Below are 26735 nucleotides of genomic sequence, written 5' to 3' on the forward strand. Positions count from 1 at the left end.
GGGTCTCCCTGCCTCGGTGGGAGACGGCCGACTTGTTGAATATATATATATATATATATATATATATATATATATATATATATATATATATATATATGTATATATACATATTGGGGCTGGAACTTCTACATCTCTTCTATTTGGTAACAGGTTGGTTTATAGTTGGAAAGTGAAGATGAGATGAATGGTGTCGATAGTGTGGGATGGAAGGACAGAGTGGAAATGAAAAAGTGGAATAAATAAGGCTGGTGATGGGGAAGAGCAAATGGAACTTGGAGGAGAAGGTAAGAATGGTAAGAGGAGAATAAAGAGGACCGAAAATGAACGAGCAGGAAAGAAAGGCATAATAAGAGAATGAGGAATAAAGGGATTGTGGTATGAAGGATGAATGGAAGGCAAATGGATGGGAAGGGATAACTGGAGAGATTTTAAAGGTTGAGAGTGGAATGAAAGGAAAGAAGAGATGGGAAGAGGAGTTGGGGTTACTCGTTAATACTGGTCTTGTTAAAGTGAGTAACGAGGATATTCTGTACTGTGTTAAATTAATAGATTATTAATTCAAATTAATTTTTCTCTTTTGAATTTCGGCCCTGGAGCTAGAGGGTTAAATGATGGGGTATATAATGAGAGAGGGAGAGGGGAATCAAAGAATTATATAGTATTTAAGGGAAAGGCAAGCCTTGATTATTCACTGGGCACAATGGGCACAGTACCAAGGGCATTCGACAAAGCTGGAGAGCGCTAAACCTTTCAGTTAATTTTAAAATGGGAAATCAAACTTCAGAATTTACTTTAATTGCATTACTTAATTAAACATTTTTTTTAACAGTACATCTACAAATCTTGAAGTAATAAATATATATATATCTTATTTTATTAAATATTTAGTTACGAAAAAGCATATTACACCAGCACTGCTTTTTTTTTTTTTTTGCACGTTGCAGAACAAGCTTTTTGAGGGACACTCTTTCGCTTTTTGTAGCGCTTTATAAAGTTTTTGTAAAGCTGTAAACAGAGCGAAACGTTGTCCCTACAAAGGTTTGATCTGCACCTTGTGTCTTTTCTGAAGTGTAGTCGGTAACATGATACTTAAATCCATTTATTTTTTTTTTTTTGTGAGGCATTCTATGTATACAATTATTACCTAATTTAAAATAGGTGAGATACATTTAGCAAGTCCCAAAAGAATCATCATATTCCAAACGTTTCATCTATCCAGACGAGAAGCTCGGGAGATATCATGTGAATCAGGAAAAGTACGCTCACCCTCACAACATTGAAAACCAGATCCCTGGTGAAAGCCTGCTGTAACTCCGTCAGCCATTCTTGGAAAGAAATGATTCGTGGATTTCGCCTGATGTCCTTTGGCCTGTCACTTTTCATATTGACAAGATTGACTGTTTTATATTTAGGTTTAGCCATGACGGTGGCGTCAGACAAAATCATGGAGGTTTGTGGAGGGTCAGGCCAAGTCACGGATGGTCTTGGAGTGTGTCTAGCATGGAGAAACATTTGTGGGGAAGTCTTCATTGACCCCAGGGACATATCTGAATTCTGTGACAACACATGTGGAAGATGAGCCTCTATAGGGTGTCTCCCTGATGCCAAAGGTGCTGTGTAGTCATCATCCACAAACACTTTTGCTTCTTTACGCTGCAGTTGTCTGCTGTTTGTAGAACCTCCCTCTGCATTGTTACCTGAAATAACTGAAGCAAAACTATTATTACATTCAGTGAAGGACACATAGCGGCTTCACACTTCAGTTTTAATATTGTAATAAAAATAATAATACAGGGTGACCCAAAAGTCTGAACACATAGGCGAAATTGCATTTTTGTTATAATTATACAGTATTTTTAATGAATAATATCTTCAACATGTTGTCCACCATTGAAGATATTATTCATTACTGTATAATTATTACAAAAATGCAATTTCGCCTGTGTCCAGACTTTTGGATCACCCTATAATAATAATAATAATAATAATAATAATAATAATAATAATAATAATAATAATAATAATAATAATAATAATAAAAAAAAACAATTACTCAATGTTTGCCTGTGAATTATGCCAAAAAATAGCATTATTATATTAAATTGCGAAATAAATGTAATACAATTATGATGATGAAAATAAATTAATAAAACAGCAACAAGAAAATTAAATAACAAATATTTCAAATTAAAATAACAATAATTGTTGGAATTGTGAGCAACTGTGTAGTTATATTATAAAATAAATATTTATTATCTTAATAGTATCTTGTGAGACACACTAGCTCACTCACGGGCCAAAGACAGTGCCAAATTTTACGCCACTCTACCAAACAATTTCTTAAAACTTCCTTCTCTCCTGCACCCTCCTCTTATTTTCTCCTTTATATATATATATATATATATATATATATATATATATATATATATATATATATATATATATATATATATATATATATATATATATATATATATATATATATATATATATATATATATATATATATATATATATATATATATATACATACATACATTATATTCTCTGTATTTGACTAGACCTCATATAATAAACACACAAGCCTGCCAGGAGCTATGACTCGACCCTTATGAGTATCGGGCTTCATTAAGTCTTATAGATCATAGCACAATTTATAGACTGATGAGAGGAACATTGTCATGTGTTAACACAAGAAATTAAGCAAATGTTAGAGGCGCACTGCAGCAAGCTTACTGGCCCACACTAAGTAAATTTTGAGACATTCGATTGTTGTAATAGTGAGTTGAGCTGCTCTATCAAGCAGCTCAACTCACTACTGATCACATTTATTTGCTGGCAGAAGATTGAAGAATCTCTGACTGAAATTAATGTAATTCCAGTAAGCTGTTGTATATGTGTGCTTAGTTGCATGCAGTGTAAGTTGAATATCAGCAGGAAGTAACATTATCTATGTATATGTGAGACACAAAATATTCCGTATTTCCTAGCTCTGATACTTCGCCTGCCTGTGGAGATATGAGCACAAAATACTTGTGGAACATATTCACTTTTCCAGACTGGAACTTACTATATAAAATAACTATTTGATTCTTTAGATTTTAGTAAAATATTTCAAATCATTCTATTGTAGAAATTAACATGTGAAATAAGCGTATAAATTAATTGGTAAATGCCGCCTAGTGCATCACTCAGTGATATCCAGTATCCGTTTTGAAACAAATTAATCGTAATTTAATGTAATGACTCTGGTGCCGGAGGCGTATGTTATATGCGGGTGATTATACGAGATAAATCCCAATAATAATTACTTATCCAGCGTTCCTGGAAGGGCTTCAGTAGTGCAATAATATACCATAGAACACCAGGTCTATGGACACAAGGCGGATCTAAAGAAGATATTTGTCTAGAAAGATATTCCCAGAGTGACTACTTCTACATTCATCAGTTCATGAGAGCAGCGTTCATTACTCGGAGGTAAAGAACAGCTGCAGTCAGAGGAAAACAGGAAGTAAAAAAAATGAGGAAACATAGCCTCGCGTCCTGCCGCCGCTGTGTGACATTATCATCTGTAACGTAGTCTACCTTGATGCTGGTGAGGGGCTCTTGATCTAGGAAACTGGATCTGTGCTCCAGTTTCCTAAATTAACCCTGAATACCTTCCATTCCCCCCCAACAGGCGCTGTATAATCCTACGGGTTTAGCGCTTCCCCCTTTATAATAATAATGTAACGTAGTCTAGTTCATACTGTTGTTATTGTGTTTGTTTATCTAGCGAGGAGATAGAAAGCAAGACAGAACATCGACAACAGTACTTGCACTGTCAGCAGCATCAATAATTTGAATACCCTGCAAGGTGGTTGTTACGATATTTAGTTTACTGTTTAGATATTGTAGGAAGTTCTTAAGAACCGCATAGAAACTCGGGAAAGTGTTGAGGAAACGTTTTGGCCCTGTTGAAAAATGCCATGGAATTTGACAACATTTTCGCAGGTTCTGTGGAAAATTACATTTATCTGAATGTATCATTATGTACACAACAGTAAATGAACAAAGATAATTCTTATTTATCACTTAGACAAGTAGGAATTTGGGACACCTAGGTCGCAAAAAATGTCCCCCTCCGATACCTACCACTATCATATCCACAAGTTGCTCTGGACCTATTAATTACAAATGAAATATGTATCACCAGGAATGCTGGTAAATATATAAATTTGTGGACTGTATATTAAAAATAATAAATGATTATATATATACACATATACATAACAGAAGGAGAATATCTTAAAATCACTCACCAATTTGACTGGAGATCAAGGTATATCATACTCAGAAAACCTCACTAACTAAATTTATGAAAATACTGGCCAGAATTATAACATGAATCTAGATAGCTTATCTGAGGTTCCTGGAGCTATTTTGTCCAGTCGTCTGATATCTCAATTTATGCAGGAATGCATATCCAACAATTTGAGAGGTGTCAACCCAATTTTACCTCTAGAGCACGAAAAATTCTTCACATTATTAACTAACGTCTGTTACTCAATTCAAAACAACAATGGCGAGTCTCCTCTGTGCAGGCGCAGGGTTTCCCATTTTCGAAAACATAATTTTTATTAAATACAATATAGGCCATCTATTTACCTATAAATTACCGTATTTCCGGAAAATATATGCAGTATTTTCTACACTGCGGCCGGGCGGAGGTCATTGCTAAATGACTCAAATTGCTGATTTGGCAATGGTAGAGGACCTGGGTACATATAGGGTCTGGCATCCACACAGCGACATATTACACAAGATTTAATCACCCTTTTTACACTTTGCCATCCTTGTGGAATCCTGAAAGTTTCCCTAATACAATTTAAGGTATCTTGTACCCCACCATGCATTACATTTTTATGGGCATTTAGAACAATTAAATTTGTTAGATGATTAGTTTTGGGTAGTAAGATAGGGTGTTTAGCATAATCACCCAATTCAGCATTTTGTAACCCACCTCTGCACCTAATTACATTGTTCTCTAAATACAGCCCCAATTTCTCTATTATGGAACCTTTCACAATTTTTCTTTCCATCATCAATTTAATCTCATTTCCATAGATTTCCTCCTGTACCCTCTTTATCCAATATTCAAGAGGATGTGAAAACTTATATGAAATATTCATCTTGTTTAGAAATTTAAACACGAACTTAGTTACATTGATTCGTTTGGGTAAAGAAGAATACCTATTTATATCAGTGGTCACTAATTTCAACAGGAGCAATATACGCCTTTTGTACAGGCCAATTAGCTTTATCTACCAACCAACTCGGTCCTTTAACCTATGATACAGCATTTACAAATTTAGCATAAGGTAAACCTCGAGACAAGAAATCAGCTGGATTCTCCTCACCAGGTATATGATTAAATGTTAGCATATGCTGACCCAAACTAATATACTTCTCTTGCATCTGATTAATTTCAGCGACTCTGTTTTGTACGTACACAATTTTACTGTTTCCATTACGAATCCATTGTAAGGATACCTCATTATCAGACCAAATTACAGTGTCGCTAATATTTATCTCCTGCAACTTATTTCTTATATAATTAGCTACTTTGACACCTACGTAAATGGCTGTTAATTCCAACTGAGGTAAGGTACATGATTTAATTGGAGACACTTTAGCCTTAGACATAACAAGAGAAATAACACTATTACATTGAAGGTAAGCAACTGCTCCATATGCCAATTTTGAAGAATCACAAAAAATGTGGAGTACATTTTTCCCATTTGGATTGGCCACCTGGCGTGGGAACTCCAATATTGAAATTTTCTCATAATCACCAATTAATTCATCCCACCTGTTAATGAATTCCTCAGGTAGAATTTCATCCCAAGCACATTTAAGTTTCCATGCTTCATGAATTAATAATTTCCCTCTTATAGTAAGGGGTGACACTAAACCTAGTGGATCAAAACATTTGGAAACTTCAACAAGCAAAACTCTCTTAGTTAATTTATTGGGCATACTGTAATTATTAGGTTTTAACATTAACAAATCTCTCTCAGTATCCCAAGTTAAACCCAATACATTACTACATTTTGGCACTTCATCTCCAGGGAAATCTTTACTTATTTTGTCCTTTAATTTGGACGAATTACTATTCCATTCCCTCAAAGGCATATTTGCACTTTGCATTATTTTATTAGCCTCTCCATAAGTCATTAACAATTCCTCTTCAGTTGACGTCACACCCAGGAAATTGTCCACATAAAATTGTTTGCTCATTACTTTACTCAATGGACTTTCCATACGTTTAAGGTGTGCATTTAACATCGCTTGAAGTAGGAACGGACTGGATGTGGCACCAAATAATACGCTCCTAAAGCGAAAGGTTTTCAGAGAGCTAAGTGGGTCACTAGGATTCTCAGGCCATAAGAAGCAGGTACAATCCCGGTCAGCCTCTTGTAAACCCACTCTTAGGAAAGCTTTACTTATGTCAGCCGTAAAGGCATAATTCTTCACCCTGAAATTTAATAAGATATCTCCTAATTTTTCCATCAACGACGGACCTGTCATCAAACAGTCATTTAAACTAGGTACATTTTTGTTACTCCTGGCACTACAATTAAACACAATCCTCAGAGGAGTGGTCTTAGAATCCTTCTTCACTCCGTGATGTGGCAAATAGTGACCATAAATTTTGGCTTGCTCAGGAGGTACCTCTTCTATAAATTTATTAATTAACTGTTCAGCAATTATATCATTACAGGCAGTTAACAATTCTGGTGTCTTACTCAGTTCGCGGAGCTGAGCCTTTAACTGTCCATATGCCATTCTGTAATTAGTGGGCAATTCTGGATGGTTCAGTCTCCACGGAAGTCGTACCCAGTATTGTCCAGATTCAAATTTTACATCTCTCAGGTATTGATCCTGTGTAAAAGAATCATCTGGACTTTCTTCATTTACATTTATTCCAATGTTGTCTAATTCCCACAATTTATGCACTGGCTCAACACCATCCTCTACGGAAGAATTATACTGGGGTACGATTTCATGAGTAAGACACACTTATGCTATTTGTAGTTTCCTCTAGTCATGAATTATTATTACGAGGAATCCTACCATACATTACATGGCCTCCTGCAGTGGCACCACATTTCTTTACCATACCCTTTACAGAGGAGACATAATAGTCACTACCTATCAAAATATTTATTGGGCCTACATTATTATTATTATTATTATTATTATAAAAAAAAAAGCGCTAAGCCACAAGGACTATACAGCGCTGCTATTGGGCCTACAGAATCATCACTTACACCAGAAGGTGCTAAATTTACATTATGTGAAAGTCTTTCTGTAGCTTTACTAAGTCCTACTGTAGATATTTTATCTGGAAGTCTATCTACAATTACTGCATTAACACGTTTTTTCTCATTGCCCAACCTGACAGTTACATAAACAGTGTCATACAATTGAGCCATTTAATTCGAGAGAAAACCAGATAATTTTAAAGTTGTGGGATCTCCCATCTGTACTTTCATACCATCAAGACATTTACGTTTTATGAAAGTACGCTGGGATCCCTGGTCCAATAATGCATTTACAATTTTTGATTTATGCCTTTTATCATCAATTTTTACCTGTAACACAGGTAAGGCTACTTCAGCAAAACCATCATTATTAACATTAGCAGCAATTTTTACATTAGCTACTGTTGTGTCAGGATTGTCAACATTATCATTATTATCAACATTATCATATAGACCCTTACACATGACTATATGGTGTCTTCCTTTGTGACATTGATAACAGTTGTTTAATTTGGCATGACAATCCTTTACATTGTGATTACCTAAACACCTGATACATCTGTCAAGTTCTTCCAATCTTTCAACTTTATCATTCCATGAATTGTATGCATTGCAATTCTTAGAAAAATGAGTACCCTTGCAGAAAAGACAATCTCTCTTTTTTTTGACTGGTTTCTTTTTAACTGGGCTACTCTTAGGATGGTACTTATTCTTCTTACCTTGTGGAGAATCATTATTTCTGATTCCTGCTACTTGATATGTACCTATGCAACTATTTTTTAGGAAATGAATTTTGATTATTACCATTGGGATAATTTTTCCCTTTGTGAAACTTGACAGATACCTCAGAGTTATTATGTGTTGCATCTTTAAAATGAGTTAGTTGGCTGGTCTGCAACTGCACAATTAATTCTTGTAGACCTAGTCTTATTTCCTCCAGACCAAAATAACCCTTGTGATATTTATTCGAGACCCATTCAAATGTTTTACAGCTTAATTTATTCTGTACCATGGCACTCAATAACCAGTCTGATTCCTTCAGATTATATTTATTACTTAAAGTTTTGAGAGTGCTCTCCAGTTTAACTCTAAACTGCTGTAAACCTTTGTAAGTGTGATCTGGAGATTTTAAATTAACAATGATATTCACTAGATCCAACCTACTTTGTTCTATATTACCATAAGTGACCTTCAACAAGTCAACTGCTTCCTTGTAAGAGTCATCTACATTGGGAAAGGCTTGTATGAGTATGTGAGCATCTCCTCTTACCTGCCCTTTGAGGTAAAATAATTTAGTTACACAGGCTAGATCACTCCTATCATGCACAGCTGCTTTAAAAATTGACCAAAACTCCTACCAATTTTCTCCATGATTAAATACAGGTAAACACAATTCTGGGAGTTTTGGCAAAGACATTATTTGTTGGAGCAGACTGATTAACTGCCTGGTTTACACATTTTAATTTATTCAAGGCCTGACTTTTACAAGAAAGAATCTTTTCCTCTAATTCATAATACTGATTAATCATAAGATCTACTTCAGTCTCATCTACACAGTTAACTAACAAATCTCCTTCATATTTGTTATAATATAATTTGTATGAATCATATCTATTCCCCAAAGCATCTAAATACAATTTTAAATCATCAGTATTCACAGTTTCTTGATTCATTAATTCCAAACATTTATTATATGCCTTGGTTACATGACCCTTTCTAGTTTGTAGTGATGCTTTCTTTGCTCTATATTCCATATGTTTGTCTTCTACATTAATTTCCTCATTTTCAGCCATGATGCAATGTATTAAATTCAACTTAATTAATAACACTGATACGACTTACTTTTGAATAAATCCTAGCTACTTGAGCTCTGCAATTACACATACACTGATATAAATCTTGGCCAGAATTGTCTTATCAAATTAATATTGTACAAATACATTAATATAAATCCTAGCCACTTTGGCTTTGCAAAATTAATATTATACACATTAATATAATTAGCTACACTTGGCTTATAAATTACACATACACTGATATAAATCTTGGCCAGAATTTGGCATAGCAAAATTAATATACACATTAATATAATCTTTAGTCATACTTGACTTGACTTATCCAAATTAATATTGTAATAATTATAATCCACTACACATTAAGTAAATTTGTGAACTTAACATCCACCTCCTGTCATTTCACATATAATTATTAAGTAATTAACTAATTAATGACTTCACTAATTACCTCCGGTTCAAGAAGTACCAACGGGCAAATTAAATGTGGAAAATTACATTTTTCTGAATGTATCATTATGTACATAACAGTAAATGAACAAAGATAATTATTATTTATCAGTTAGACAAGTAGGAATTTGGGACACCTAGGTCGCAAAAAATGTCCCCCTTCGATACCTACCACTGTCATATCCACAAGTTGCTCTGGACCTATTAATTACAAATGAAATATGTATCACCAGGAATGCTGGTAAATATATAAATTTGTGGACTGTATATTAAAAATAATAAATGATTATATATATACACATATACATAACAGAAGGAGAATATCTTAAAATCACTCACCAATTTGACTGGAGATCAAGGTATATCATACTCAGAAAACCTCACTAACTAAATTTATGAAAATACTGGCCAGAATTATAACATGAATCTAGATAGCTTATCTGAGGTTCCTGGAGCTGTCTTGTCCAGTCGTCTGATATTTCAATTTATGCAGGAATGCATATCCAACAATATCGCCTCCTATTTGAGAGGTGTCAACCCAATTTTACCTCTAGAGCACGAGAAATTCTTCACATTATTAACTAACATCTGTTACTCAATTCAAAACAACAATGGCGAGTCTCCTCTGCGCAGGCACAGGGTTTCCCATTTTCGATAACATAATTTTTATTAAATACAATATAGGCCATCTATTTACCTATAAATTACCGTATTTCCGGAAAATATATACAGTATTTTCCATAGGTTCGTTTTATTGAAGAGACACTGGTAGTATGGGTCTCACTGTGTAGGTGAATATGCGCTCGGGTTCAGACTACAAGTTCTCAAAATAATAACACCAGGTAGTATTATCGCCCTGAACAGTTCCACATATTTTACAAGTCGGTCTAAAACTCTACACGAAGCGATGGTAGATCAGCTATGCACTGTTACAGTAACCCTTCCACACTCTCACACTCCTACTACGCCACTTCCTAAACCCCATTCACCCCACTTCCCACACCATAGCCACGCCATCTAATTATGGTGACACCCAGTGGAACTCACCAGTAACAAACAGCAACAGCAACATCAAATGCCTTCGGAGGGCAATCCTGAGGAGGAACATGGCTGTTCAAGACAGATCTCTCCCAGGAAGATCACGACCTCTGTGCTTCAGCTCCCAAATTCACCCACAACTGAAAACACCAAGAATTTGGACCTTACTTTTCCAGCAGAAACTCTCAAAACCAGTTTAACTATATTATTATTATTATTATTATTATTATTATTATTATTATTATTATTATTATTATTATTATTATTATTATTATTATTATTATTATTATTGCTACTAGTCATAGGGAAGAGCTAAACCCATAAGGGTTATGCAGTGCTTGGAGGAATGGAAGTTTTCAGGATTGACCTGAAGAATGAGAGGTTTACTGTCTTGGATCAGGAACCCTTCACATGCATCAAGGAACCACCCATGAAGGGTTTATTTTGCAGACAGAAATTTACATCTTAGCAGTCATGAACCGCTATGTTAGGTGTAGCCTCTCACATCAGGGGTTACTGACTATTGTCGCCCATAATGGACGTGAGGCCACACTGACAAACACACACATACACACACAACTAACAAACACACACGGTGAAGGGCTCTTGATTCAAGGATTTAGATCTATCATCTTCATCAGACGAAAATTGATGCCCTACCTCCCTTTCCCCGGGTGCTGTATGACCCCTACGGGTTTAGAAGTACCCCATGAGTTGATAAACCCTCTTATAAGCGCTGTAAAGCGGGACCCTCCTGTATTGGCATCTCCCAGGTGCACGCTCATTGGCATTAAATACATATTTAAAATACCTATCACAGATCCCCTATCACAGACACCTAAAAAAGACAACTCGAAACGATTGGGTAAATTCAGATTTAGAGGGGCTATACAAAATTCTTGACTTTATTTAGATCCCCGTTTTCCTTTCAGCATATTAGTGTGCGTTGGTGTGGCTGTGCTAGGGTGTGTTGTGAGTTGTGCTAGCGACGTTGAGCTATGTTGAAAATGCTGATTGCTTCTCATGATGTTACTGTCATGGAAATAAATGGTATAAAATACCGACACAATGGAAATATAAACACAAATGCAGTATAATGTGATCCTTTATTGACAACGTTTCACCCACACAGTGGGCTTTTTCAAGTCACACACGGATCTACCTGGGGTTGGAAGGTACGAGAGTATTTATAGTCATGTTGAGGTCAGGTGGAGAATGCTGCAGCTGATGATCTACCGGGTGGGGTTATAGAGTCTTGGGTAGCTTGGCAGGGGTATTGGACAAGTTTTGAGTAGACCTTCTGCAGTGTTCTATGTTCTTATGTGGGATAGCGATGAAGAAGTTTCTTGGCGAGTGGTTCAGCTATGTTATAGAAGCCATTGTTCTGGTTGAAATTGTTGGTTGTAGAGATGAGCGATGATTCCAGGATTCTTCTGTATTGAGTGTTGTCTTCTGTGGCTATAAGTCTTGAGTTTCTGTAGTTAACTAAATGGTTGTGTGAATTGCGATGTTGTACACAGGCATTCCTTGTATCGTCAGTCCTGCTTGCATATTGGTGTTCTGAAATACGTGTTTGGAGGTCTCTTGATGTTTCGCCCACATATAATTTGTTGCAGTCATTACAAGGGATTATGTATACCCCTGCAGAGGATGGAGGCTTGTTCTGTCTACTACTGGTGATGTCCTTGATGGTCGTGGTTGTGGAGGTAGATACTTGGAATGATGTTTTGGCAAAGATGTTGGAAACATGTTTGGCAATGGAGTTGGTTGGGAGGACTATGTATCTCTTCTCGGCAGTGTCTTCTCTGGGTGTGTTGAAGATGTTTAATGCCCGCCGTCTGCAGTCTCTGATGAAGTGACGAGGATAGTGGAGTTTAGAAAATACTTGTTCAATTATAGTGCATTCTTCCTCAAGGAACTCATTGCTGCAGATTCTGAGTGCACGTAGGAAGAAGCCTATAATTACACCACGTTTGGTTTTGGTGTCGTGGTGAGAGTAGAAGTGGAGAAGATCGTTTTGGTTGGTGGGTTTTCGATAGACTTTAAAACGAAGTTCGTTGTCAGCTTTGCAGAGCAGAACATCAAGGAAAGGAAGAGTGTTGTCGACTTCTTCTTCAAGTGTGAACTGGATTGAAGGCTCGACCTGGTTGAGCTTGTCTTGGAGAGCTTGAACGTTGAAGCGTTTAGGAGTTATGAGGAGAATGTCGTCAACATAACGGAGCCAGGTGACAGACGAAGGAATAATGGTGGAGAAACGTTCGGCTTCTAGATGTTCCATGTATAGGTTCGCCAGGACTGCACTGAGTGGCGAACCCATGGGTAGTCCAAAAGTCTGCTGAAAGAGGTGATTTTCGAAAGAGAAACACGTAAAGCCAACACATAGTTCAACAAGGGCGATGAAATCGCTGGCTGGAATGGGAAGATCAAGTGAATCATCAATTTTCCTGCGCAAGAGATCGATGGCTTGTGTAGTAGGTACTTTGGTGAATAGGGAAGTCACGTCAAGGCTGGAAAGTTTCTTGTTCCTGATGTTGATGTTGCGAATGCGATTGAGAAGATCACCCGAGTGTTTGAGATGTGCTGGACTGATAGTGCCCAAGAGTTTAGAGAGGTGTTTTGCGAGAATTCCTGAGAGCTGGTGGGGAGCACTGCCTATTCCAGAGGATATGGGCCTCAGTGGGATACCAGGCTTGTGAGTCTTTGGCAGGCCGTACATTCTGGCAGGTCTGGGGTTGCTGGGCATGGTGTGCAGAAGTTTCTTCCCTTGTTCTGAGCCCCTCAGAATGCGGCGAGTTCTTTGAAGAAAAGTTTTAGTAAGGTTGTCCACTTGGTTAGTTGTGAGAGGTTTGTAGGTATCTGGGTCATTAAGTAGATTGAGCATTTTGTTCCTGTAATCGTCAGTGTTCATGATAACAACACCACCTCCTTTATCAGCGGTGGTGACCCTGATGGTCGTGTCTTCTGCTAAACCTTTGAGTGCATTGATGTAACGTCGAGGTATGACTGGGGAGCTGCGTGTTGAGATGGCTGCTGAGATGATGCCTTGAAGATAGCCTTTTTGGAAGTCGGAGTCATTGTGTCTGTAGTTTTTGGCGATGAAACTGAAGCCCTCAGCTTAGGCCTCAAATTCGCAACAGGAATTACGAAACCAAAACAAGACCTCAATTTCATCGCCAAAAACTACAGACACAATGACTCCGACTTCCAAAAAGGCTATCTTCAAGGCATCATCTCAGCAGCCATCTCAACACGCAGCTCCCCAGTCATACCTCGACGTTACATCAATGCACTCAAAGGTTTAGCAGAAGACACGACCATCAGGGTCACCACCGCTGATAAAGGAGGTGGTGTTGTTATCATGAACACTGACGATTACAGGAACAAAATGCTCAATCTACTTAATGACCCAGATACCTACAAACCTCTCACAACTAACCAAGTGGACAACCTTACTAAAACTTTTCTTCAAAGAACTCGCCGCATTCTGAGGGGCTCAGAACAAGGGAAGAAACTTCTGCACACCATGCCCAGCAACCCCAGACCTGCCAGAATGTACGGCCTGCCAAAGACTCACAAGCCTGGTATCCCACTGAGGCCCATATCCTCTGGAATAGGCAGTGCTCCCCACCAGCTCTCAGGAATTCTCGCAAAACACCTCTCTAAACTCTTGGGCACTATCAGTCCAGCACATCTCAAACACTCGGGTGATCTTCTCAATCGCATTCGCAACATCAACATCAGGAACAAGAAACTTTCCAGCCTTGACGTGACTTCCCTATTCACCAAAGTACCTACTACACAAGCCATCGATCTTTTGCGCAGGAAAATTGATGATTCACTTGATCTTCCCATTCCAGCCAGCGATTTCATCGCCCTTGTTGAACTATGTGTTGGCTTTACGTGTTTCTCTTTCGAAAATCACCTCTTTCAGCAGACTTTTGGACTACCCATGGGTTCGCCACTCAGTGCAGTCCTGGCGAACCTATACATGGAACATCTAGAAGCCGAACGTTTCTCCACCATTATTCCTTCGTCTGTCACCTGGCTCCGTTATGTTGACGACATTCTCCTCATAACTCCTAAACGCTTCAACGTTCAAGCTCTCCAAGACAAGCTCAACCAGGTCGAGCCTTCAATCCAGTTCACACTTGAAGAAGAAGTCGACAACACTCTTCCTTTCCTTGATGTTCTGCTCTGCAAAGCTGACAACGAACTTCGTTTTAAAGTCTATCGAAAACCCACCAACCAAAACGATCTTCTCCACTTCTACTCTCACCACGACACCAAAACCAAACGTGGTGTAATTATAGGCTTCTTCCTACGTGCACTCAGAATCTGCAGCAATGAGTTCCTTGAGGAAGAATGCACTATAATTGAACAAGTATTTTCTAAACTCCACTATCCTCGTCACTTCATCAGAGACTGCAGACGGCGGGCATTAAACATCTTCAACACACCCAGAGAAGACACTGCCGAGAAGAGATACATAGTCCTCCCAACCAACTCCATTGCCAAACATGTTTCCAACATCTTTGCCAAAACATCATTCCAAGTATCTACCTCCACAACCACGACCATCAAGGACATCACCAGTAGTAGACAGAACAAGCCTCCATCCTCTGCAGGGGTATACATAATCCCTTGTAATGACTGCAACAAATTATATGTGGGCGAAACATCAAGAGACCTCCAAACACGTATTTCAGAACACCAATATGCAAGCAGGACTGACGATACAAGGAATGCCTGTGTACAACATCGCAATTCACACAACCATTTAGTTAACTACAGAAACTCAAGACTTATAGCCACAGAAGACAACACTCAATACAGAAGAATCCTGGAATCATCGCTCATCTCTACAACCAACAATTTCAACCAGAACAATGGCTTCTATAACATAGCTGAACCACTCGCCAAGAAACTTCTTCATCGCTATCCCACATAAGAACATAGAACACTGCAGAAGGTCTACTCAAAACTTGTCCAATACCCCTGCCAAGCTACCCAAGACTCTATAACCCCACCCGGTAGATCATCAGCTGCAGCATTCTCCACCTGACCTCAACATGACTATAAATACTCTCGTACCTTCCAACCCCAGGTAGATCCGTGTGTGACTTGAAAAAGCCCACTGTGTGGGTGAAACGTTGTCAATAAAGGATCACATTATACTGCATTTGTGTTTATATTTCCATGTTACTGTCATCTTCACATCAAGACGGTGATAGTGGTGTTTGATGTGTTGTGCACAATTACTGGATTTCTGAATGCACATATACAGACAGTAATTGTAAATTTGCATCGTACACGGTGTATTTTCTGAAGAAAGTAATTATTATGTCTGACGCTTCAGCATAATATATATCGGATCTCTGCTGTGTGTCTCTGTATGATGAATACTAATGATTTGCACCCGATGATACATTACACAAATAACCCGTACATAGGAGAAAGAAACTTATGACGACGTGTCGGTCTGCCTGACTTGCTACATTAACTAATCAAGTCGATCCAAGTCGGACCGTAACGTCGTCATAAGATTTTAATTTCTCCTGTGTGCGGGTTATTTGTGTATTGCTCCAATCTCGGTATTGTGCCTTTTTATACTTTACACGTGATGGTCACTTACGGTGAGTAGACTTCCGTATGTGTCGCTGTGTCATGGTTCACGACCATGCTAGTTGCCAGGCCATCCTCAAATTTCCCGTTACTTTTCCTTACTCATTTGTGGTTTGGTATGTGATAATGTTACGCTGGCTAAGTACGGTGTCAGGGAGAGTGGCAAGGTTGACGTGTAGCATTACTGGTATGAGAATGCCACTCGTTCTCACACCAATGACATCCTCTTCTTCCTCAGCCACCCCGTTATTTGACACATCATGGCGCGTTTTCCTAATTTGCTTACAAGTGATTAAATATAGATTTTATGTGATCCAGCATAGCTAAAACTAGCCAACTTTAAGTTTAACTAACCTAAAGGAATGTAGTTTTGAGAATATGATAAGTGGAATGGTTTAAATTGAGCAAAACTTCGATCGTTCACGCTTTAAAATGAGAATTTCAGAGAATGAGCTAGCAGTTACCATTTGGTCCTAGGCACATGTCAATTAGACACTAGGCCTGTACTCACCTATTTGTACTCACCTATTTGTACTCACCTATTTGTGGTTGCAGGGGTCGAGTCTTAGCTCCTGGCCCCGCCTCTTCACCGGTTGCTACTGGGCCCTCTCTCTCCCCGCTCCATGAGCTTTATCAAACCTCGTCTTAAAACTGTGTATGGTTCCTGCCTCCACTACGTCATTTTCTAGGCTATTCCACTGCCTTACAACTCTATGACTGAAGAAATACTTCCTACTATCTCTCTGACTCATTTGTGTCTTCAACTTCCAATTGTGGCCTCTTGTTTCTGTGTCCCCTCCCTGGAACATCCTGTCTTTGTCCACCTTGTCTATTCCACGCAGTATTTTATATATCGTTATCATGTCTCCCCTGACCCTCCTGTCCTCCAGTGTCGTCAGGCCGATTTCCCTTAATCTTTCTTCATAGGACATTCCCCTTAGCTCTGGAACTAACCTTGTCGCAAACCTTTGTACTTTCTCTAGTTTCTTGACGTGCTTTATCAAGTGCGGGTTCCAAACAGGTGCTGCATACTCCAGTATGGGCCTGACATACACGGTGTACAGTGTCTTGAATGATTCCTTACTAAGGTATCGGAATGCTGTTCTCAGGTTTGCCAGGCGCCCATATGCTGCAGCAGTTATCTGATTGATGTGTGCTTCCGGAGACATGCTCGGTGTTATACTCACCCCAAGATCTTTCTCCTTGAGTGAGGTTTGCAGTCTTTGGCCACCTAGCCTATACTCTGTCTGTGGTCTTCTGTGCCCTTCCCCTATGTTCATGACTTTGCATTTGGCAGGATTAAATTCGAGAAGCCATTTGCTGGACCAGGTGTCCAGTCTGTCCAGGTCTCTTTGAAGTTCTGCCTGGTCCTCATCCTGTGTGTGTGTGTGTGTGTGTGTGTGTGTGTGCGTCGTGCCGAATAAGTAAAACTTGCGATTTGGGTTTAAATAGCAGTGCACTTCTTGCCGAATAGGGCAAACGAAAATTTGTGTTGTGTGTGTGTGTCTGTGTGTGTAATGCTGTCTGTGTTGCTGTTCCCTAGTGCTTGATCCTTCACTGTATTGTTGTTCCCTAGAGCTTGATCACTCATTTATTGCTGCCTTCTAGTGCTTGATCCTTCACTGTTGTTCTGTGCAGAATGTTACTGTATTGTGGTGCTGCTATGGTACTGTTAGGTTACCTCTACCGTCGAGTAACTCCCACTGAGCTACTATGGCTGACCAGCTCGTTGTTTTCTGTCTATTTCTCACACTCTCGCCTTCATACACATACATATATTGTCTCAATCCAGCACACTATGTCAGCTCTAGGCCTCGTCACGTAACCTACCTATACACACGCTGAAATCTTATATCTATCATAAACAGCATCGCCAGGTGTCAGTCTCACGAAAAACGCACACGGTAACTTTCTCTCACTTCTCGTTGCCTCTGCTTCACTGATATTATAGGAGTTACTGAGTAGGCCATATGAAGAAATATACAGGAAGGGAGGGATATTGCCCCAAGATGTGATTAAAGCCTAGTGTGAAGGCTTAAGCAATATTTATATATATCTTAATCGTTCTTATAGTTGGTTGAACTTGATCGTAACCTTGACCTTGAGACCAACTTGTAGCCCACTCAAATTAGGTGTGATTTTGCACTCGGAGATAGGAAATTACTAAGCAATTATATTAGCTATTTTTCTAGCTATTTTTTTTCTAAACTACACTAAGTACAACACAGTTCTATTGAAATATGTGGGTAAAATATCGTAGCACATGCAGAGTTTGCGTTTAAAAAACTTTACTTTTACTGGGATCGATGGAATTACGGTGACGACATGTGTGATGGAACCACGGCGACGACAGGTGTAGCTGCAGAAGAAAAGGCAGCAGCGACAGCAGAAATAGCAGCTACAGCAGTAGCAACTACAAAGACAGCAGAGGTAATTGCAGTTTCAAAAGCAACTGCAACTACGGCAGCAGTAGCAGCAGCAACCACAGCAGCAACAATAATTACAGAAGCAGCAGCAGCTGCAATAGTAGAAGCAGTTGCAGAAGCAACAGCAACAGTGTCAACGGTGCCTCCGTTATGCTTGAAGCTTAGTAACTGTCTGCAGGGACCCGAGACTCAGATCCACAGGACCTCACCAGGTGTACACACACACACACACATACACACACACACACACACACACACACACACACACACACACACACACACACACACACACACACACACAGGGGTCAGGAGCTAAGACTCGACCCCTGCAACCACAAATAGGTGAGTACACACACAGGACAAAATGGTAATTAACACACAAACCTAACCTAACACATTAGCTCATAAATCCCCCCACCACACACAATTTTACGATAAGCTGAAGCAGCTAGAACATCCCAACAGGATATAAACAAAATGGGCTCTCAAAAGGGAGGATGTAAAGGCAAGGGAACCGATGATGGCTGGTCGGAAAAGGAAGAATGGGTAGAACGACTCAAGAACAAAATGGAACAACAATGGGAGAAAAGGTTAAGCCTGCTTTGCAGTAACATGTTAGAGCAAATATCTGCAGAGAGCAAGAAGTGGGAATCACGAGATGTAGTAGCTGAGGCAAAGATACAGAGATTGGAGGAAGAAATGGATGTGATGAAGCAGGAGCTAAAGATGAGGTCCGAAAGGAGCAAGATGACTGAAATGGAAACATCAGCAGGCAGCGAGGGGACTGAAGGAGGAGATGGATCTAAGCAGTCTTTTGCAGCAGTAATATCAGGCCATCATGGTGTCTGGGAGATGATTAGGGAAACAGCAAAGGAGATGCTTAAATCAGATCCAGAGATACAGAGGGAAAAGAAATGGGAAGAGGAGAGGGAGAGGTCAATAATTATTCATGGGCTTCAGGAGGCTGAAGGGCAGACCTATGATGAAAGAAAGCATTGGGAGAAAACAGAGATTAAGAACATCATTGCAATAACAGGAGAGAGGGACATGTCTCAGGTAGAAAATTTTCACAGACTTGGGGGGGGGTATTCGAGGGAAAAAAATCGACCAATCAGATTGACATTCAAGACAGATGTGGTACAGAACAGGATACTACAACAGAAACCACTGTTAAAGGACTCTCCAGATTATCAAAAAGTGTTCCTCAATCGAGACAGAACATGAAAGGAAAGGGAACAACTGAAAGTGAGAGCAAGACAGAACCAGTGGAAGGAAAGAGAGACAGGACAGGCAATGACAGGAAAACTCAGCCTTTGGGGGAACATCAAACACAAATGCTTACAGAAACCTCTCAACCCCTGTCACCACATATCAGCCAAACACAGTAAACAGAAACGAACCTCACTCTGTAGCCACCACCCTCCTAAGCACTAATTCCACAATCACAGCATCCTCCCATAATATTGTGCCCTGCCTCCCACCCTCCCAGCCTGCACCTTCCTCTTCCATAGGAAAGGGAACAACTGAAAGTGAGAGCAAGACAGAACCAGTGGAAGGAAAGAGAGACAGGACAGGCAATGACAGGAAAACTCAGCCTTTGGGGGAACATCAAACACAAATGCTTACAGAAACCTCTCAACCCCTGTCACCACATATCAACCAAACACAGTAAACAGAAACGAACCTCACTCCGTAGCCACCACCCCCCTAAGCACTAATTCCACAATCACAGCATCCTCCCATAATATTGTGCCCTGCCTCCCACCCTCCCAGCCTGCACCTTCCTCTTCCATCTCCCAAAATACAGTAATGGAAAGGAAGCTAAAGGTATGGTACACCAATGCAGATGGAATAACAAATAAGAGTGAAGAGTGGCAAGAATGCATCATTGATGCATCACCTGACATCACAGCACTAACAGAGACAAAACATACAGGGATAACAGATGCAATTTTTTCACCTGGATATCAGATTATGAGGAAAGACAGAGAGAACAGAGGAGGGGGAGGAGTAGCATTGCTGATAAAAAACCAGTGGAGTTTTGAGGAGATGGGAGGAATGGAAAGAAGGGAAACAAACGACTTCATTGTAGGAACACTTCAGACTGGTGGTCCAAAGGTGATGATAGCAGTGATGTATAACCCACCACTTAACAGCAGGAGAACAAGAGAAGAGTATGATGTGCGCAATAGGGCAATGGTGGATACACTAGCTGAAGTGGCCAGGAGGGCTCATATGGGTAGGACAAAATTGCTTATAATGGGGGATTTCAATCATAAAGAGATTGACTGGGAAAACCTAGAGCCACATGGGGGACCAGAAACATGGAGGGCTAAGATGTTGGAGACTGTATTGGAAAACTTATGCATCGACATGTTAGGGATACAACCAGAGAGAGAGGAGAGGATGTTGCAGCAAGGCTGGATCTCATATTCACCTTGAATAGTTCAGACATAAGGGATATCCCCCACGAAAGACCCCTTGGCGCTAGTGATCATGATGTCCTGAGTTTTGAATATCTTGTTGAGTTAACAGTGGAGAATGCAGCGGCACGAAAACAAAGAGAAAACCAAACTTCAAAAAAGGGGACTACATAGGAATGAGAAGTTCCTGCATGAAGTGCAGTGAGAAAGAGAACTAGATGGAAAGACAGTAAATGAAATGATAGAAATAGTAACCACTAAGTGCCCCTATCACGAGCCTTTTCCATCCTATGGAGAGGGAGCATGGACACGGGGGTCGTCCCACAGTTACTAAAAACAACAGACATAGCCCCACTCCACAAAGGGGGCAGTAAAGCAACAGCAAAGAACTACAGACCGATAGCACTAACATCCCATATCATAAAAATCTTTGAAAGGGTCCTAAGAAGCAAGATCACCACCCATCTAGAAACCCATCAGTTACACAACCCAGGGCAACATGGGTTTAGAACAGGTCACTCCTGTCTGTCTCAACTATTGGATCACTACGACAAGGTCCTAAATTCACTAGAAGACAAAAAGAATGCAGATGTAATATATACAGACTTTGCAAAAGCCTTCGACAAGTGTGACCATGGCGTAATAGCGCACAAAATGCGTGCTAAAGGAATAACAGGAAAAGTCGGTCGATGGATCTATAATTTCCTCACTAACAGAACACAGAGAGTAGTCGTCAACAGAGTAAAGTCCGAGGCAGCTACGGTGAAAAGCTCTGTTCCACAAGGCACAGTACTCGCTCCCATCTTGTTCCTCATCCTCATATCCGACATAGACAAGGATGTCAGCCACAGCATCGTGTCTTCCTTTGCAGATGACACCCGAATCTGCATGACAGTGTCTTCCATTGCAGACACTGCAAGGCTCCAGGCGGACATCAACCAAATCTTTCAGTGGGCTGCAGAAAACAATATGAAGTTCAACGATGAGAAATTTCAATTACTCAGATATGGTAAACACGAGGAAATTAAATCTTCATCAGAGTACAAAACAAATTCTGGCCACAAAATAGAGCGAAACACCAACGTCAAAGACCTGGGAGTGATCATGTCGGAGGATCTCACCTTCAAGGACCATAACATTGTATCAATCGCATCTGCTAGAAAAATGACAGGATGGATAATGAGAACCTTCAAAACTAGGGAGGCCAAGCCCATGATGACACTCTTCAGGTCATTTGTTCTATCTAGGCTGGAATATTGCTGCACACTAACAGCACCTTTCAAGGCAGGTGAAATTGTTGACCTAGAAAATGTACAGAGAACCTTCACGGCGTGCATAACGGAGATAAAACACCTCAATTACTGGGAGCGCTTGAGGTTCCTAAACCTGTATTCCCTGGAACGCAGGAGGGAGAGATACATGATTATATACACCTGGAAAATCCTAGAGGGACTAGTACCGAACTTGCACACGAAAATCACTCACTACGAAAGCAAAAGACTTGGCAGACGATGCAACATCCCCCCAATGAAAAGCAGGGGTGTCACTAGCACGTTAAGAGACCATACAATAAGTGTCAGGGGCCCGAGACTGTTCAACTGCCTCCCAGCATACATAAAGGGGATTACCAACAGACCCCTGGCAGTCTTCAAGCTGGCACTGGACAAGCACCTAAAGTCGGTTCCTGACCAGCCGGGCTGTGGCTCGTACGTTGGTTTGCGTGCAGCCAGCAGCAACAGCCTGGTTGATCAGGCTCTGATCCACCAGGAGGCCTGGTCACAGACCGGGCCGCGGGGGCGTTGACCCCCGGAACTCTCTCCAGGTAAACTCCAGGTAAACTCCAGGAGGCTGAGGAAGGGTTCATACCAGAGGGCAACAGAAAAAATGGTAAAACCAGAGTGAGCCCATGGTTTAATTGGAGGTGTAAAGAGGCCAAAGCCAAGTGTGCTAGAGCATGGAAAAGGTATAGAAGGCAAAGGACTCAAGAAAACAAGGAGCAGAGCAGAAGAACCAGAAACGAATATGCAAGGATAAGGAGAGAGGCCCAGAGGCAATACGAGAACGACATAGCATCAAAAGCCAAATCTGAACCAAAGTTGTTATACAGTCACATTAGGAGAAAAACAACAGTCAAGGACCAGGTAATCAGGCTGAGGAAAGAAGGAGGGGAGCTCACGAAGAGTGACCAAGAAGTATGTGATGAACTAAACAAAAGATTTAGAAAAGTATTCACAATAGAGTCAGGAATGCTTCCAGCAAACTGTGGAGGTAGGGTGCACCAGCAGGCGCTGGACACAATACGCATAACCAAGGTAGAGGTGAAGAAACTCCTAGACGAGCTCGATACCTCAAAGGCGGTGGGCCCAGATAACATATCCCCATGGATACTGAGAGAGGGAGCAGAGGAACTGTGTGTGCCATTAGCAGCAATCTTCAGTAAATCTATCGAAACAGGGCAGTTGCCTGAGGCATGGAAGACAGCACATGTAGTTCCAATTTTTAAGAAAGGGGACAGACAGGCAGCATTAAACTACAGACCAGTGTCACTGACTTGTATAGTATGTAAAGTCATGGAAAAGATTATCAGGAGAAAAGTAGTGGAACACATTGAAAAGATTGGGCTCATACATGACAGTCAGCATGGCTTCAGAGATGGGAAATCCTGTGTCACAAATTTACTTGAGTTCTACGATAAGGTAACAGAAGTAAGACAGGAGAGAGAGGGATGAGTAGATTGCATCTTTTTAGATTGCAAGAAGGCTTTTGACACAGTACCACACAAGAGACTGGTGCAAAAATTAGAGGAGCAGGCAGGAATAACGGGGAAAGTACTGCAATGGATCAGGGAATACCTGACAGGAAGGAAACAACGTGTGTTGGTACGTGCTGAAGTGTCGGAGTGGGCGAATGTGTCGAGTGGGGTTCCGCAAGGTTCAGTCCTAGGCCCGGTGCTGTTTCTTGTATACGTGAATGACATGGTGGAAGGAATAGATTCAGAAGTGTCACTGTTCGCTGATGATGTGAAACTGATGAGGATAATACAAGTGGGAGAGGATCAGTTAAGATTACAAGGGGATCTGGACAAACTACAAGTATGGTCCGACAAATGGCTCCTGGAGTTTAACCCCAGTAAGTGTAAGGTTATGAAGATTGGGGAACGACACAGAAGACCGCAGACGGAGTACAGGTTAGGAAACCAACAGCTGCAAACGTCAGTTAAAGAAAAGGATCTTGGGGTAAGCATTATAACGAACATGTCCCCTGAGGCACACATCAATCAAATAACTGCTGCAGCATATGGGAGATTGGCAAACCTGAGATTGGCGTTTGGACATCTGAGTAAGGAGTCATTCACGACACTGTACACAGTGTACGTAAGGCCTATACTGGAATATGCAGCGCCAGTATGGAACCCTCACTTAGTCAAACACGTCAAGAAATTGGAGAAAGTGCAAAAATTTGCAACACGATTAGTCCCGGAACTGAGGGGTATGTCTTATGAGGAGAGGTTAAGGGAACTCAACCTGATGACACTAGAGGATAGAAGGGATAGAGGGGACATGATAACAACGTATAAAATACTAAGAGGCATTGACAACGTGGACAAGGATCGAATGTTTCAGAGATGGGATACAAAAACACGGGGACACAATTGGAAACTGAAAACCCAGATGAGTCATAGGGATGTTAGGAAGTATTTCTTTAGTCTTAGAGTTGTCAGGAAATGGAATAATCTGGAGAGTGAAGTAGTGGAAGCAAGTTCCATAAATAGCTTTAAGAAGAGGTATGACAAATATAATGGAGCAGGGAGAGAGTGAATTAGTATCGACCAGCTAAGAGGAGGGGCTAGGAGCTATGACTCGACCCCTGCAACCACATATAGGCGAGTACATATAGGTGAGTACACACATACACACACACACGAGGAACTCAACCTAACGACACTGGAGGACAAGAGGGATAGGGATTACATGATAACGACATATAAGATACTGAGAGGAACTGACAAGGTGGACAGGGACAAAATGTTTCAAAAATGGAACACAGGAACAAGGGGACATGACTGGAAGTTGAAAACTCAGATGAGTTACAGGGATGTTAGGAAGTATTTTTTCAGTCATAGAGTTATCAGGAAGTGGAATAATCTGGAGAGTGATGTAGTGAAGGCATGATCCGTGCATATCTTTAAGAAAATATACGATAAAGCTCATGGAACAGGGAGAGAGTGGACCTAGTAGTGACCAGCAAGGAGGCGGGGCCAGGGACTGTGAGTCGACCCCTGCAATCACAAATAGGTGAGCACACACACACACACACACACACACACACACACACACACACTGGAGGACAGAAGAGTTAGGGGAGACATGATAACAACATACAAAATACTGCGTGGAATAGACGAGGTGGACAGAGACAGGATGTTCCAGAGAGGGGACACAGAAACAAGGGGTCACTCTTGGAAGTTGAAGACTCAGATGAGTCACAGGGATGTTAGGAAGTATTTATTCAGTCATAGAGTAGTCAGGAAGCGGAATAGCCTAGTAAGTGAGGTAGTGGAGGCAGGAACCATACATCGCTTTAAGATGAGGTATGATAAAGCTCATGGAGCAGGGAGAAAGAGAACCTAGTAGCACTCAGTGAAGAGGCGGGGCCAGGAGCTGAGTCTCGACCCCTGCATCCACAATTAGGTGAGTACAATTAGGTGATTATACACATGAGTTATGAATCGACCCCTGCAACTACAATTAGGTGAGGACATGCACACCAAAAAAAAAAAAAAGACAATGTAGTGAATCAAAGAAAACCTAAAGGGAAGGAAAGAATGAGTTATAATTCAGAAAATGGCACCAGAATACACATTAGTAACAACTAGTGACCCCTGCTCTTCCTCATTTACATTAATGATCTTCCGAACGTATCCTAAACCTGAAGCCCATTCTCTTTGCTGACGACCCCCTCAAGGAAGGTTCCTTGATGTTGGTGAGGGGCTCTTGATTTAGGGAATTGGATCTGTGTTCCAGTTCCCCGAATTAAGCCTGAATGCCTTCCACATCCCCCCCCCAGGCGCTGTATAATCCTCCGGGTTTAGCGCTTCCCCCTTGATTATAATAATAATTTGCTGACGACACGACTTACGTCATCTCCCACCCTAATCTTGCCACCCTCAACACCATTGTCAACGAGGAGCTGATCAAAATTCTGACTTGGATGACAGCCAATAAACTTACACTTAACACTGACGAAACCTACTACATTATGTTTGGTAGCAGAGCAGGTGTTGCGCAACTTAACATTAAAATCGACAACACTCTAATTGCCAGACATAACGAGGGCAAATTCCTAGGTCTATACCTCGACAACAACCTAAATTTCAGCACCCATATCCAACACATAACAAAAAAAGCATCAAAAACGGTGGGGATCCTCTCCAAGATACGATATTACGTGCCGCAAACTGCCCTTCTCACACTATACCATTCACTCATTTATCCATACCTCACCTATGCTATTTGTGCTTGGGGATCAACTGCAGCAACACATCTAAAGCCAATAATAACCCAACAAAAAGCCGCAGTAAGAATAATCACTAAATCCCATCCCTGGCAACACCCCCCCCCTTTCACTCTTCATAGATCTAAACTTACTCCCTGTTCAGAACATCCACACTTACTA

The 26735-nt window shown here is 40.6% G+C and overlaps 1 long non-coding RNA gene across 1 annotated transcript; it reads right to left on the reverse strand.

Moving 5' to 3' along the window:
- Positions 1-804: 804 nt before the first annotated feature.
- Positions 805-16404, reverse strand: LOC128688826 (uncharacterized). The gene is made up of 3 exons (XR_011391580.1): positions 16221-16404; positions 10598-10728; positions 805-1706 (listed from the first exon to the last, which is right to left on the reverse strand). It is a non-coding gene; the product is annotated as an uncharacterized lncRNA (long non-coding RNA).
- Positions 16405-26735: the final 10331 nt, after the last annotated feature.

Source organism: Cherax quadricarinatus, unplaced genomic scaffold, assembly GCF_038502225.1.
Source record: "Cherax quadricarinatus isolate ZL_2023a unplaced genomic scaffold, ASM3850222v1 Contig4380, whole genome shotgun sequence".
Lineage (NCBI taxonomy): Eukaryota > Metazoa > Arthropoda > Malacostraca > Decapoda > Parastacidae > Cherax > Cherax quadricarinatus.